General features: G+C 34.5%; 1 protein-coding gene and 1 pseudogene across 2 annotated transcripts in view; one reads left to right on the top strand and one right to left on the bottom strand.

Moving 5' to 3' along the window:
• Positions 1-16576, top strand: part of BRIP1 (BRCA1 interacting DNA helicase 1) — a 161169-nt gene that overhangs the window by 112606 nt on the left and 31987 nt on the right. The window lies entirely within an intron of this gene.
• Positions 6849-7409, bottom strand: LOC105875980 (high mobility group protein B3 pseudogene; annotated as a pseudogene).

Here is a 16576-nt window from a genome sequence, read left to right as displayed (position 1 = left end):
TTTTTCTAAAATTTGAGAAAGATTAGGGAACTAAAAATTAAAATACAGTTTAAAATACTAACATAAGACTTTGCAGTCTCAATAGCAAAGTTTGGCTTTTTGAAAAGCAGGAAAATGTGTATTAGAGCCAAAAATATGACTTTTTTGGCTGTGACCAGGATTTCCTCTTCCCACCTTAGGGACTAGAAAGTAGAGGTAGGAAAATTTCATTTTGGAGCCAAGTGTGACTTGTTTAGTTCAAGTCATAATTTATTGCACATACCTCAGGGACCTGAAAATAAAGAAACCCACTATGAAATGTTGATAATGGGCCACTCTGAAGGGCAAACATTAAGCTAACTTTCCCAGTGAGGTTTTTTTTTCACTTCCACCTTTCCCAGATGCTTCTGATCATTCATAAGGACATACTTAATCGTATAATAGTTAAAAAGAAAACTTTCTGTGCACTAAACCAAAGTATTTGCAGGGCATGAGAGTGAACCAAGGCTTTTATATGACTAGATGACAGTGAAAAAGTATAACTAAAATAAAAGTTGTTTTCTTTTAATGCAATTAAGTCACAGTATAACAAGGCTGTCTTTTAACCGCATATCTAAAGCAAATCCTTTGGCCAATTACTGTGATCTAACAACTACAAAAATATTCAACTTTATAATTAAGGCATTCATTTCTCAAATTGGTGGCATGCACATAGTTTGTAAGACATGATAAGGTACAACATTTAGATTTTAAAATTGCATTTTATTTGTATTCCTTAGCATAATTTAGTAGTATATAGAAATACTGTCCCTCATGGGTATTATTCCTTTACTTCTTTGAGGAAACTTTATAAAACCATGGCATGTGGCTCAAAATTTTTATAGTCTAAGAATGTTGAAGTGGTGTTAGATTTTTATAATTAGTTTAATAAAATGTGATAGTACTATTCATTATTAAAAGTCTCTTACAATGATTAGAATAATTTATTAAGATAATAAATTTTAAATTCATGTATTTTTTTAGTAATACAGTGTGTTGAGTTACCAAAATAGATTTTATTTGGACTGTTTAAGATAGTGATCTGAATATCTGTCTCAGTATTGGCATATATAATCAATTCTTTTGTTTTGACTGCTTCTTTGTTTGTTTAGGGAACTTCTCTTAGCTCTGAATAAATGTACCAAACTATTTGAGTATTTATTATTTTAATCAATTTTTTAAAATAACATTTATGATTGAAAAAACATAGGCATCTATTTTAGTTACATTAGTTACTGACTTTATAACAACACATGCTTATATAAATTGATAGGCTTCCTTGCATTGTTGGGATTTTATAAACCACAGAAAAAGACAGGGTGCTTTCCCCAAAGGATAACAGCATTAATAAAATAGAGTGCACATTAAACTGTATTAAACCACTGCTTTTAAGTGTCAGAATAAAATCGGATGATGGCAGTATTAGAATTGTTAAATCCAACAGATTTCTTTTTAAGAATGATGTTGTTCCTTTATTATTCTTGTGGCTTTCACAGCAGTTTGAATATTCATGATAGATGAATGAGGGTAGGAATGCAGTGGATGGTAGTATACAAGATTAGGTTGGTTTCAGAAACAAAAACCTTTTAAGTAGATTTGTCTATTCCTTCTGAGTAGATCCATATGTATCCCTTTTGAATACTTTTCTATCATAATTATCTTGAATATTTCAGCATTTATTCATTTAACAAACTTACTGAGAGCCTAGTTTGTACAAAATCCAGTAGGTACAAAAATGAACAAGATGCAGTCTCTACTATAGTAATGTCTATAATTTAGGAAAGGACAGGAACATGTTAGGAAGATGTTTTGGTGGAATAGAAACTAGGAGGTTGGATGCTTAGGAACAGTGAAACTGAGCAACACCTTTCACCTCCCATCCAGATATTAATTTACTTTGACTTACCTAAAAGGCATGGAGGAGCCAGAGAGATGAGATTTGAATTCTGTCTACATTGAGATTCAGATTATAAGACTATCCTATATAATGAAACAACTTTTTTTTGGATACCTGGGTAAAATACCAAGTACCGTAATAGGACTCTGGGCACACAGTGGTATACTACACAGATTATATAGCCCCTTGACTCATGTAGCTTATAGTCTAGTAAGAAATAGTGACATTAAAGGAATGAAGAAACAATCACAGTTGTGATGAAGGCTATAAGAAAAAGTCACAGGAACCCTGAGAACGTTTTAGCAGGTCTTTGGGGAGCAAGAAAGGCTTCCTGAGGAAGTGATATTTAACCTGACATGGGAAAGAAAGCTAGGAGTTACATAGGTGAACAGAATGGATACGAGTATTCTCAACAGAGAGAAGAGCATATGCTAAGGTTCTAAGGTGTGAAAGAGGATAGCAGTTTCCAGGAATTGAAAGAAGCTGAGGTGGTGATTTGGGAGATGGCATGTGAATAGAGGCTTGTGAAAGGTATTTAGGAGCCAAATCACTTAAGACTCCGTATGCCATTTTCAGGATTTGAGACTTTATTCTAAGCTATGGGAAACCAGATCCAGGAACAGAGCCTGAGGTCAGAGTAGAGTGGAGTTCTGGTTATAGTGTAGCATCTGATACAGAAACCCACCTGGATCTAGCCCCGATAATAACATGTGGTTACCCCAGGGAAATAGCTGTGTGTATAAACTTAAAGTGCCGTAATACTAAACTCTTTAACATTTAAGAGTCCAGCAACTTGATGTTGGAATTTTTGGAAATACTTAGGCTGAATCACAGATATGGAAGAAAAGTCCTGTCACATTTAAAAGTGAAGAATGAGTATAACCTCAATTACGTAAATCTTTTTTTCCTTCTCAGAACGCTTTTTTTCTAGCTTAAAGAAAAAAGATGGTTTGGCCAAAAGTATTATTATTATTTTTTTTATTTATTTTTTTTGTGACAGTTTCACTTTGTCGCCCAGGCTACAGTGAGTGCCATGGCGTGAGCCTAGCTCACAGCAACCTTAAACTCCTGGGCTCAAGCGATCCTGCTGCCTCAACCTCTCAAGTAGCTGGGACTACAGGCATGTGCCACCATGCCCTGCTAATTTTTTTTCTATATATATTAGTTGCCCAATTAATTTCTTTCTATTTATAGTAGAGACGGGGTATCGCTCTTGTACAGGCTGGTTTCGAACTCCTGACCTGGAGCAATCCACCCGCCTCGGCCTCCCAGAGTGCTAGGATTACAGGCGTGAGCCACCGCGCCCGGCCCAAAAGTATTATTAAAAGCAGTTTCTAAGTATATCTTGAAATTCCAAAATTAAAACTTCATCTAAATCTGAGCTGTCTAGGTTGACAACTTATATATTTGCCTCGGGCAGTGAAAAATAAGATAACAAAACCCTTTGTTTCCATCCTTTCTGAAAAACAAAACAAAGCAAATGGATGAATTGCTGAAGTTAATTTTTTAAATTCTCTATACCTTGTAAAGGGATGTTTTGGGATCAAGGGTGGATACTTTTCAAATCATAAAATTTTAAGCAAGTCTGGTTGATAGCCTGTGTCTCTCAATACTCATGTCATTGTATTTCCTTAGGAAAAAAAGCCAGGCCTGAAAATACTGCTACAAGCTTTTTTAGATAATTAATAAAAGAAATAAAAACTTTGTTTTTGATTTTTGAACAATTCTGAAGTTATTTTCTTGTGTTCATCTTGTTTTTGGTGAGAATAGAAACTTTTTGACCTTCATGTGTTAGTTTTGCTCTCAAACTAGGTTGAAGGCTTTAAAATGAAATTATCGCCCTGAGGACTTGTAATGTTGATAGACACTTATCTACTTCTGTTGGCACTGAGCGTAATCAGCAACTCAAGGGAACCAGTGGAATTGTTTTTTAACTTTTCTGAAAATAACTTTTAAGTTTTCCTTCAGAGGAAAATTTTGATTGTGGATTTTAATGAGTTTACTTAGATCCCCTTAAAGTCTACAGACTGCAGACAAGTTGATGGGATTCAGGTGAGTATGTCACTTGATTTTTTTTTTTTTGCAGCTATGATACTGTAAGGTCTCATGTAACATAACTGTAGTAGACATCACTGTTCAGTGTTTACATCACTCTTTCTCATTTTTTATTGAGATTAAAGGTTTGAAACCTTGGGAATGAGTTCATTTTATACTTTCTAACTATATAGGACACATGACCCCAGTGTACCAAGGAGTATAATAAGCTATCCAGTAACTCATGTGTATTTTCCTGCCACATCAAGTATACCAGATTTGTGCCTTAAAATTATTTTATAGCTGTGTTTCTTGAATTTGGTGCTGTTGACATTTTTGACATAGTATAATTCTTTGTTCTGAGGGGGTCCTGTAGGGTGTTTAGCCTATTCTCTAGCCTTTACCCACCAAATGCCAGTAGCAAGACACCCCACCACCACCCTGCCACCAGTTGCGACAACCAAAAATATCTCCAGACATTGCCAATATCTTCTAGTAGGCAAAATTGCTCTCAGTTAATCACCACTGTTTTATAGAGTAAGACATACAAATGTATGTTGTGAATTAAAATGAACAATCTGCATTTAGTTTTAAATTATGTTTTGTCATGTTGAAAAAAGTCCAATAAAGCTTTTACTAAGAGTCTAATATATACTAAATACAGTAGATGGCTTCTTGTAATAACAGTCTTTTGGCTTCCAGCACACTCCCAGCCCCTGCTTCTGAGTGGCAATGACTTTCACTTCTTTTAGTTATTTGATCTGGTATTTACCTCCATATTTTATCTTTATTTAATCAGTTTAAGACATTAACTTGCTGTTTGAGATAGGATTTTTTAGCTCACGTGTGCTACTTTTTCCTTCTTATATCCTCCCAATACAGTTATATCACAATTTTTTTATTCAGTCTGTGATCATTTATGTTATCATGACTATGAAAATACCATTGACTGTAATCAAATAATTTCCTTCCTGTCTTGAACTTTAGAGTTAAATAATACCTTCCTCTCCTGCATCTCTTTTCTTTAAAAAAAAATCTTTAAACAAATTTGTCAACTTCCAATAGATGTATACAATGTCTCTCAATACAGTTTTTCAGACCTATCAGATAATATGTAAGTTCCTTTTTTTCCCATGGAGACATCACTTCAGGAGCCTCGTGATCTCCTGCTTCAGTCAGGACTAAGTCACTCTTTATGCCCACCTAACTGCTGATATGCTGAGATTTGCCTTTGCTATCACATGATTTGCCTTTCTTATGATGTATTGCCGGTTTCCTGGGTCTCAGATCTTCCTCTTGTTTCTTGTTTTACTGTTTCATTTTTGTGGCACACATCCTCCAACAGTTTCCTTATAACTCAATTTCCTGAGACTTTCTGGGCTTCTGCAAGCCACACTGGCTTATTTCCCAGTAGTAGCTCTGTGGGTACATTGGTTTGAACTTTTTCTTTTCTGCTTAGTCATTTGCTATTTGTCCATCTGCTTTTCATGTTCATATTGGGGTTTGGGGTCAGATACGTGTTAATTAAAGTTGGTAACTATGTTTCTCTTTCTTATTTGTCTTTTAATTTGAGGGTAGTTTTTTGAGAGGCAAGTGAAGGGAAAATGTCTTTTTTTTTACTTCTTAAAATCATAAGTCTTCAATTGCTTGAGTTTTCAAAGTACTATGATTTCATATACCTTATTCCCATATTTATTAATACTTGTTCACATTTGAGAAGCTATGCATCAAATATTCCTGGTAATATTTTAAAGGTAGAAAGTAATGATTAAATTTTAAAACAAACACTTATGTTCGAAAGGTAATTTTGATGCAATAATAATTTAGATAGCAAAAGTGTTATACTTCATTTGTTGGACTATAAGGTAGAACAGAGTTTTAAGGTATTAAGTACATTTTCAGAATTTTCCAATACTCATTTAATCTTTTGCTTATATGTATACTTTCTCTTACTTATGTTCATTTGTAGATGTTAGTGTTTAATCATGTAAAATCTGGGCCTAAGTCTCCTTTCACAGGGATTAACTTTTACTTTCTATGCCTACCATTGCCACTGAACCTTTTTTAATGTAATGCTGTTTATTTAACTTCAAATCATTTCAGCATTCTAAATACAAAAGATAACAGAACGTTTCAAATGTGTTTAAGTACAGAAGGTTCTTGAACTTTCATTGATGCAGTGTCTCTTCCACTTTGCTGACAATGAAGAGTTCTATAATTTGCTTTAAAACAAACAGTTTAAAAACTACCATACTTAACAACAACAAAAGAATCCAAACACTTCTCATGCCAGCTGACCCCGCTTTGTCCATAGCTAAGAATGGCAGCAGGATGCTATGTCACTATGTACAAAAACAAGACAACCTGAAGCTAAATGGATGCCTGCACTGTCAACAGGTCCAGCTCACAGTGTGCGCCCTGAACTATGGTCCCTCCAAAGGGCATCTTTCCCCACAGCCTCAATGTCAAGCAAGAAGCAACAAGAGTTGGTCTCAGTTGTTTTGTTCTTCTTACAAACTATAGATATGTACAGTTGATAACTCAGGATTTCTAGCCAATAACCATATAGTTAACACCTTACAAATTTAAAAAAAAATGCCAGAAACATCTTTAAATGCCTTGTCACACCAACAACAAAGTTCATAGAATGAGGAGACTATGACAGTGCCTTTTCATTTTAAAAATGTTTGGAGATATGTACAACTTTGATACAGTTTCAGGGTACTCCAGACACCAAACCACTGACGATTTCTAGAGCACTTTTAGACTATAGTATGATTATGATCAAATTTTGTAATTAAACCTAATGAGGGTAATAGACATTTCTCAAATAAGAGATGTGTCAATTACGGTGCTCCCCTACTCTAAGGTATTCACAAGGAGACAGATAAACAGTTTTTTATTCCTCCTCCTCTTCTTCATCTTCCTCTTCCACCTTTTTCCGGGCAACTTTAGCAGGACCCTTTGCGCCATCAAACTTTCCTTTAGACTTACAGTCAGCAACATCCTTCTCATACTTCTCCTTCAGCTTTGCAGCCTTAGTGATGTAAGGCTGCTTTTCACTGTCACTTAAGTTATTCCACATCTTACCAAGCTTTTTTGCCACATCTTCAATAGAGATGCCAGGGTTTGTAGATTTGATCTTGGGGCGGAATTCTGAATAGAACAGAAAGGATCCAGATGGTGGCCTTTTGAGGCATTAGAGTCCTTCTTCTTTCCTCTCTTAGCTGGTCCATAATCCTTCATTTCCCGATTATAGCGGACTTTATCCGCCTTTGCCATTTCATCAAATTTAGACTTCTCTTTCCTAGACATTGTCTTCCACCTCTCAGAGGACTTCTTGGAAAATTCTGCAAAATTGTCAGGGACCTCTGGGTTTTTCTTCTTATGTTCTTTTCTGCACAAAGAAGGCATAAGCAGACATCTTGCCCTTTGGTTTCTTGGGGTCACCTTTAGCCATCTTGACTGTATTGTTCACTAGTCTCGCCACTGAACCTTTATATAACTCTCCCAGGGCCATAGTACTTAGTATTATATCTTCTGGCATCTACAGGCTTCTTCCATGAGAGATCTTGCCTTTTTTCTAGGGTTATATAGGAGTAGGTATAGGTCTTTGTCACTTGGTGAATGCAGCACTACTCATTACCCTTAGCAAAGCTTCTTAATATTTGCTCATTCCTTAAAAGCCTCTGTTTTTATAAAAGTTCTGTTTATAGCCTCACACTGCTTTCTTACATAAGATAATATTTCATCTTTTTACTTGTTATTGCTAGAAAGGGTTTATTCATAGTTACTGGGCTCTCATATGTGACTTTAACAAAGAGCTCTAGGTTGTAAGATATTTGAAATAAACAATATTTAGACTAATATGGGACAAATCGTGCACTCATTCTCATAGATTATGCCACTAGCATAGTTTATATACTTCTGCTTTCAAAAACAGCTCTTAGGTCGCAAAGTGATCAAAAAGTGTTAAGAAGGATATTAAAGAAAGAGTACTAATGTTAGCTATAATTTCTCAGAAATTTAAAGATCAATTGTAGAAGTAAGATTTGTTTCAAAACTGTTTGAACACTATTCTGTGTCCCGCCAATGTACATATTTTCATTGATATTTGATGAAAAAGTAGCCACTCCATAAACCAAAGAAACTTACTTTATAAGTCACCCAAAATAATGTGTCAATGTTGAATAGTATAGTCAAAGCTCGTTTGGCGAGAGTTTGTCCAGGTGTTAAAATGATTTGGGGTGAACAGACTAGAAGGTAATAGTTATAAGGCTTTACATAGTCCTATGGCTTTTTTCACATTTATGCAACAATATATTATGAGACAATGTAAAGTTCACCAAAACCTACATTGAGTTTCAGAAAGATGGGGTAAGTTATGATCTTCCAGCCCACTTACATCTAATGTATGATGCTTTACTATTTCATGCCCATTGTCATTTATTTCTTCAACTAACTCTGTAGGGTAAGTTTGGCAGGAATTATTTCAATTTTTTTACAGAAGAGAAAGTTCAGAAAGGAAGCTTTATGGGGGTACTGTGACTTGGCCACGATCAAACAACTAAGTGTCAAAGCCTTGACTCCAAGCCATAAGCTTTTTCCATTATACCTTCTTCCCTCAAAATAAACTATAGTATGAATGGTGGCATTTTCTAGAGATGATCATTTAAGCAGTTGCACGTTTACCTGAGCAATATTCTAACGGGTAGCCTAACTAAATTGTCAGAAAGCTTATCACTCTTTAAAAAAATTTTAACTTGCCTTTTTACAGAATAAGCATTTTAAGATTTCTTGCATTTTCTTAGAGTATTAGCTTTTTAATAGGAAAATATAATTTCTACTTTTGTCCTGTGCTATTATCTTGACAAATTTAAAAAAATAACCCTGAGACTGACAGAGATGTTTTTCATTGTTATTGTCAAAGCATTTATTCAGAAGTGTTTAAATGTTACTGAATATGAGAGGAATATATTTTGTTCAATTTCTAAAATTTGAAATTTTCAGACTATTTTTTTCAACACTGAAAATTTATGATACAAAGTTTAGATTTCTCTACAAAAAGTCTCTTATCCAAAGCAGTCTTGAAGCATATGTGAAATAAGTTATATTGCTTTTATTATGTCTTGATTCTTATTTCTTGATATATTATTGTAGTCAGGTTTTAATGTAATAGAGAAAGTAAGTAACAATGGAAGACCATTTCTAATGTGTGTGTGTGTTGGGGTTTTTTTTAATTTACAAGGGAGCCTGGCTTCTTAAGTCTTGGCAGAAACTCATTTTTCCCCATTTAAAAAAAGGCATATACTATATTTGGTTAACTTAGTGTTTCGGAAATCTTGAAAATATGCCAGATAAAATAAAACCAGCTGTATTCCTTTTATCTAGCTAAATTATTTCATATACATGATTTTATGCTGAGTTTAGAACTCTAGCCATTGGAATTTATATTGTGATACCCTGATAGAAATGTTTACACTATGATGATATGGAGCAGTAAATATCTCTAATGCACAGTCTCTGTCTTCCAGATTTGGTTTGCTATAAATGTTTAGGTTTTAGGCCCTGTACCTTGGCTAAAGATAAAACTGTTCTTCTTGAGTGTTTGCTAGACAAATGTGTTTATTTTTCTGAAGCAAAGTTTTCTTAATATTTTTAATTAGTAAGTTTAGCTGATTATTTGTTCTTAGTCTTATTTGGAGATTTAAATTTTTTTCTAAAAGCTAACATACAAGAAAAAAATTATATTCTGCTTGTGTTGATTGCTTTCAGGAAGGCATTTGTTACTGAAATCATAATACATAGTTGCATGAATTGGGATAAAATCCACCATCTTTCATATGAGGTAGTAGTAAAGTAGAGGAATGCATTTATAGTTCCACCTCATATTTATCACACCATTTATTTTTTTCAGAAGCTACTTAATAAAACTTATAAAAGGCTGCTGTTATACAAAGCTATTTAAGGTCAACCCTATTGAGTTTGAATAAAAGTTAAAAAAAAAATAGTGTTGAAGTTGTGACCTAAATTTCGTATTGACATACACAGTATAATCCTTTTGATTATATTATCTTACTGCTATAAGTAGTATGCTACTATTTCCAATAAAACTAAGACATGGAGAACTTAAGGAACTTACTGTTTGATCTCCAGTATATTATAATGTAATGGTAAAAATGAGAATCCAAGACATACATATCTGTCTACTGAGTATTTTTACACAATTGTATAAGTACCATCCCAGTCTTAGGTACCAATGTCTTTGCTATTCAGGATCTTCTACTTATGTCAGGTTAAATTTTTATGGAGATACATTTTTATTTTGTCTAAAAACTATCATGTTTAGGATGCTGTTCTGTTTCTGTTAACTCTAAGCTCCAATTATAAAAAGATACATTTTTGTGAATCATTTCAGCATCTGAACCACTGGGTTGCAAACTCAAACAGCTACATGAGTTAAACTGTTTGTTTACTTATTTATGACAGGGTCTCTCTCTGTCACCCAGGCTGGAGTGCTGTGGCTCAGTCATGGCTCACTGCAGCCTCAAACTCATGGGCTCAAGCAATCCTCCTGCTTTAGCCTCCCAAGTAGCTGGGACTACAGGCATATGCCACAATGCCAGACTAATTTTTAAATTCTTTTGTAAATATGAGGTCTTGCTATGTTGCCCAGGGTGGTCTCAAACTCTTGGACTTAAGCAGTCCTCCTGCCTTGGCCTCCCAAAGTGCTAGGATTACAGGCATAAGCCACTGTGCCCAGCCTAAACAGATCATTTAAATGAGTGAGTTGAGGACAGTGGTAAAATAGCCAAAGTTCTAGATGTTGGCAAATAAATTCAAATTACTTCAAGCTACAGTAAGGGCCATACAGAACACAAATATGGACCTTCAGTTTGCATTGATAAAACAGTTTGCTTTCTCCCTGCTGTTCACACACCCCTCCAAAATTACACATATACTAATTTACTAGGGATAAGGAGCAAGTGGTTTAAACTCTTTCCAGAAAGTACAATTAAGTATAGCTTTCTATTTGGGGAAAGGCCTGTAAAATGTATTTGAAAAGTAATGTTAAAGATCATCTTTCCATACCACACTTGAGCTCAGTTTATAGTGTTTACTTTCTGTCAAAACTTAGAAAAAATATTCCCAGTTAACTTCCATAATATAAAATGTCTGTCTCATTAAGCATTAAAGAAGCATTGGTCAACAGGTATAATGTTGTTAGACTATATAGCTAATGTGAATGTGGGCATGACCTCCCAAATAGATCAAAGACTAATCTCTTTGACAGTTACAAGATGGCAGAGCTTGCCTTGGGGCTTTTGCTGCTGCACTGGAACTATTTGTTTGAAAAGCATGCCTGAGGGATGAGAATGTGTTTATAAGGATGAGCAGGTAAAAGTAAAAGGTTGTCTTTTGACATTTCTACTAATCCCTTCCAGCCTTTGGTTTACTTAACATTTAGGCTATTTGCTGGCAGGAGAAACTGGCTTTTTCACATATGCTATATGTCATTTTAAATTGGGCATTGATTTTCATGCCTGATAATCCCTAAGTGTACAATGAAATAGATTCTGATGTCATTAAAATGAAGTGTATTCACTTCCCACTTTTTCTAAACCTAGTTTTGGTTTTCCCAATTAAATGTGAAATCTGTTTCTTTATGTGATAAAAATTATTTTAAAGTTAGCCTTTATATACAGTTCATTTCATGTTGTTTTTGAGAGTTTTTTGCTTTATACCTAAAATAATGCCTTTTGGTAAAATATTGGCTATATCTTAAAGACCAATTGGATTGTAAAAACTCTTTGAAAATTTGTAAGGAACCAAAGTAATGTAGTCATGTAGTCATACAGAAAAGTTAATTTCTTTTAATGAAAAATAAAATACCAAGGAGACATAATTTTGTTATTTAAACTAATAATTGCTATGTTATCTCTAAATATTTCGTTTATAAAATTTCTTTGAGGAAAATACTGTTAAATAAAGAAAACCTGCTTCAGTTACATTTTGATAGACAGGAAATACATATTTTATTTTATATTCTAGTTATAATTTAGAAATTTGACTTTTGAGATGACAAAATAAAATTTTAAATTTTTTTCGTTTTTTCCTTCTGTAACTCAGTATTAAAAAGCTCGTATTGTAAAAATTTTTGGCTACCAGTTTGAAAGCTACTTGTCAAAAGTATACTGTTCTGTTTTATTTTCTAAAGTATGTCCTTTTTTTAAAAAAGGTTAATATTATAGACTGCACTGAAAAAACTATTTTTTCTTGTGCAGTTTTACAACTTCTTAAAACTACTGTAGTCCCCCACCATCTGTGGGGAATATGTTCCAAAACCCCCAGGAGAGTACCTGAAATCATGGATAGTACCAAACCCTATGTATACTATGTTTTTCCTATACATGCATACTTATGATAAAGTTTCATTTATAAATTAGACCCAATAAGAGATTAACAACAATAGGTTATGATTAATGAAGTACTATTAGGTTATGAAGTATGAAATGTCCGATTTCCTTAAGTACTAAGTTTGACAATTGATCTGACATTTCACTTTGACACTATTTTATGTTTATTGTGAAGGTACCTCCTGAGTCTTTCAGACACACGTTTTAGCTTGTGATTATCTTTCAAATTTTTTTAGAGCAATTTTTGTGAAACCACAGGTAAGTAAAAAATATGTTCAATGTTCTAATGTGAGTTCCATCATGGAAGCAATGCAGTGCAGACAGCTTGAAATATCAATTAAGTGCTTGGGAACGATGTGGCTAACAAACGTACTGTACATCAATGGTTTGAGAAGTTCCATTCTGGTCATTTTAATCTTGAAAATGGGCTATGTGGGTGACCTGGAACCAAGGTGGATAATGATGAGCTGAAATCTGTAGTGGAAGCAAATCCATCTCAACTACACATGAATTAGCAGCAAAGTTTGACATTACTATTCCAACAATATTTGACCATTTGAAACAAATCGGCAAGGTAAAGAAGCTGGATAGATGGGTTCCACATGAATTAAACAAGTCTCAGAAATTATTTCAAAGCTTACCCACTTGTATCGCTTTAAGGTATCTCCATATTGCTTTCCACAGAGGTTGAACTAGTTTGCAGTCCCACCAGCAATGTAGGAGTGTTCCTCTCTCCATATCCACACCAACATTTATTGTTTTGGGACTCAATAAAGGCCATTCTCACTAGAGATAAGTGATATCTCATTGTGGTTTTGATTTGATTTCCCTCATGATTAGAGATGTTGAGCATTTTTCATGTGTTTGTTGGCCATTGTTCTGTCTTCTTTTGAAAAGTCTGTTCATGTCATTTGCCCACTTTTTGATAGGGTTGTTTGATTTTTTTCTTGCTGATTTTCCTGAGTTCTAATTAGATTCTAGTTATCAGCACTTTATCAGATGTGTAGCTTGTAAAAATTTTCTCCCATTCTGTAGATTGTCTGTTTGCTCTCATAAGTTTCTTTGGCTGTGTAGAAGCTTTTTAATTTGATCAGGTTCCATTTATTTATTTTTGTTGGTGCTGTGATTGCCTTTGGGGTCTTCTTCATAAATTCTTTGCCTAGTCCAATGTCTAGAAGAGTATTTCCAACGTTTTCCTCTAGAATTCTAATAGTTTCACACCTTAGGTTTAAGCCTGTTACCCAGTGTGAGTTGATTTTTGTGAGAGGTAAAAGGTGTGCATCCTGTTTTAGTCTTCTACATGTGGCTATCCAGTTCTTTTCCCCAGTGTATGTTTTTGTCTGCTTTGTCAAAGATTAGATGGCTAGATGGTTTTATATCTGGGTTCTCTGTTCTATTCCACTGGTTAACATCCCTGTTTTTGTGCTAATACCAAGCTGTTTTAATTACTATAGCCTTGTAGCATAGTTGGAAGTCTGGTGAATTGATACTTTCCATTTTGTTTTTATTGCCTAGGATTACTTTTGCTACATGGGGTCTTCTCTGGTTCTATACGAAGAGTAAAATTATTTTTTCTATATCTGAAAAATGATGATGGTATTTTAATAGGGATTGCATTGACTCTGTAGATCACTCTGGGTAGTGTAGACCTTTTAACAATGTTGATTCTGCCAACCCATGGGCATGGTATGGTCTTCCTTTCACCTGTTTACATCCTCTGCTATTTCTTTCCTCCAATAAGGTATTTTGAGAGAGAAAAAACAAAACCACATTTACATAACTTTTATTACAGTATATCTTAGTATTCTATTTTATTGTTAATCTCTTATTGTGTCTAATTTATAAATGAAGCTTTATCCTAGGTATGTGTGTATATATAGGAACAAATATAGGGTTCAGTACTATCCATGGTTTCAGACATCTACTGGGGGTCTTGAAACATGTCCACTGTGGATAAAGGAGGACTATGATAATATCTACCTTTTATGATTGTGAAGATTGAGATAATACCTGGTAATCACTACATTGTGCATAGAACAGTATAGAAGCTCAATAATCATCTTTGGCCCCCCACTTTTTCAATGTTGACTCTGTTTAGTTCTTATTGTCTGTTTCTGCTCTAGGTTTGTAAATCATTTCTTTAACATAACCCAAATTTATCTTCTTCAAACATAATTCTCTTGTCTTCTCTCAATGGATTATTGGATTCTTTCTCTCAGTAGCTGGAAACCTAGAGTGATTTTTGGCTTTTAATAGGAATGCAGGCTGGACATGGTGGCTCATGCCTGTAATCCTAGCACTCTGGGAGGCCGAGGCGGGAGGATCACTTGACGTCAGGAGTTCAAAACCAGCCTGAGCAAGAGTGAGACCCCATCTCTACTATAAATAGAAATAAATTAATTGGGCAACTAATACATATATAGAAAAAATTAGCCAGGCATGGTGGCGCATGCCTGTAGTCCCAGCTACTTGGGAGGCTAAGGCAGCAGGATTGCTTGAGCCCAGGAGTTTGAGGTTGCTGTCAGCTAGGCTCACGCCACAGCACTCACTCTAGCCTGGGCAACAAAGTGAGACTCTGTCTCAAAAAGAAAAGAAAGAAAATGTAGGTTTAATCATTAAGTAATTATTGATACACTTTAGTAATGGAGACTTTGAGGCACTGCATATTAAATTGAATGTATTAGTACTGTTTCAAGCCTGAATTTTAAATTTTAAATTACTGAATGCTTTTATATGCTTTCTTTTACCTTAATGTCTTTGCTTTGCATGAAGTTATTGTGCCCTTACTGATTTGTTGCTTCTAGAGCTCTCTCTCAAGATTTGATTCTTCTGCCTTTTTCAATCTGCCATTAAACCCTCAGTGAATTATTTCAGTTACTGTATTTTTCAGTTACTATTGTGGCATTTCCATATGAATCTTTTTCTATAGTTTTCACTTCTGATTCCCTGAAGTTTATTCATTAAACTGTATGTTTTTATGTTATTTAAATATGACAGGTACTTTAAAGTCTTTGTCTGCTATTCTGATAGCTGAGTCTCCTCTATATTGTTTTCCACTGAATGCCTTTTTTCCCTTTATTATGGTTCACATTTGGTAATTTTTATTATATACTAGACATTATGGATGGTACATTATAGAGATTCTGGATTCTATTATGCTTCTTGAAAGAATATTGATTTTTTGTTTTTGTTGGCAGCTCAGTGTCTTATCATCTTGAACTTGTATGGGCATGAATTGATGATTTGGTGGAGGGGGGAGATCCAGAAAAGTCTTCAAGTCCTCAATCTTTTCTATGGATTTTGTCAGGGTTTGGATAAGTCTTTGTTGGGGCTGGTTTAGTATAGGCATTACTCTGAATTGTAGTCCTTATTATTGATGTGACACCTGACATTTCTGATGGCTCAGATGGTTGCTTAGGGTGTTAACATATCTCCAGTCTGGCTGGGCCAGAATTCCAACATCTGTAAGCATTCCTGATATTTATCTCTTCTCCTCTCATTCTGTATTATGTGTTCTCAGGTAAGCCTTGGGTGATGTCACCCTCCGCACACACAGCCAAACCTTCAAGCAGGAACTTGCTAAAGACTTGTACACAGACTGCAGTGCTGTCCCCCATACTGTTCCCTCCTCTCTGCCCGGCCTCACTGATTCCAAAAACTTCGGATACCCCAAATTTTCATACACTTCCTGAATAAGCTCAGCAGAACTATTTCAGCTCATTGCACTAGAGCTGAAATATTGTACCTGTAGGGAGCTTAGAATTACTGTTTGCCCTTTGCCGCTGGAGACAGTTACCTCATGTGCTTTGTCCAGTTATGTGGTTGTGTGTGGTAGGAAACTTAGTAGTAGTAACTCCACCTTAGCTGGCATAGAAATGTTGTCATCCTTCTTTTAAATATTTGCCACTCTTATACATGAAAAGTAGCATTTTATTTATTATTCCTAGTTACTATTAAGATATCTTTTTGTGTGTAGATAATCTATTTGTATTTCCACTATTAGTAATAATTTCATATACCTTTTCATTTTTTCTTTTAGGCTTTTGGTCTTTTTTATATGTAGAAACTATATATAAAGATATTAATACTATAATATATATGTTAGAAATATATTCACATGTTTTTTATATTTATAGGTTTTTTTTTTTTTTAACCTTAGGAATGTTTAGGTTTCATGTAGAAAGACCTGTTAAAACTTTTCGTCTGTAAC

This window comes from Microcebus murinus, chromosome 18 (genome assembly GCF_040939455.1).
Source record: "Microcebus murinus isolate Inina chromosome 18, M.murinus_Inina_mat1.0, whole genome shotgun sequence".
Classification (NCBI taxonomy): Eukaryota; Metazoa; Chordata; class Mammalia; order Primates; family Cheirogaleidae; genus Microcebus; species Microcebus murinus.
The sequence above is the reverse complement of the archived record's forward strand: the minus strand, read 5'-3'. Positions and strand labels throughout refer to the sequence as shown.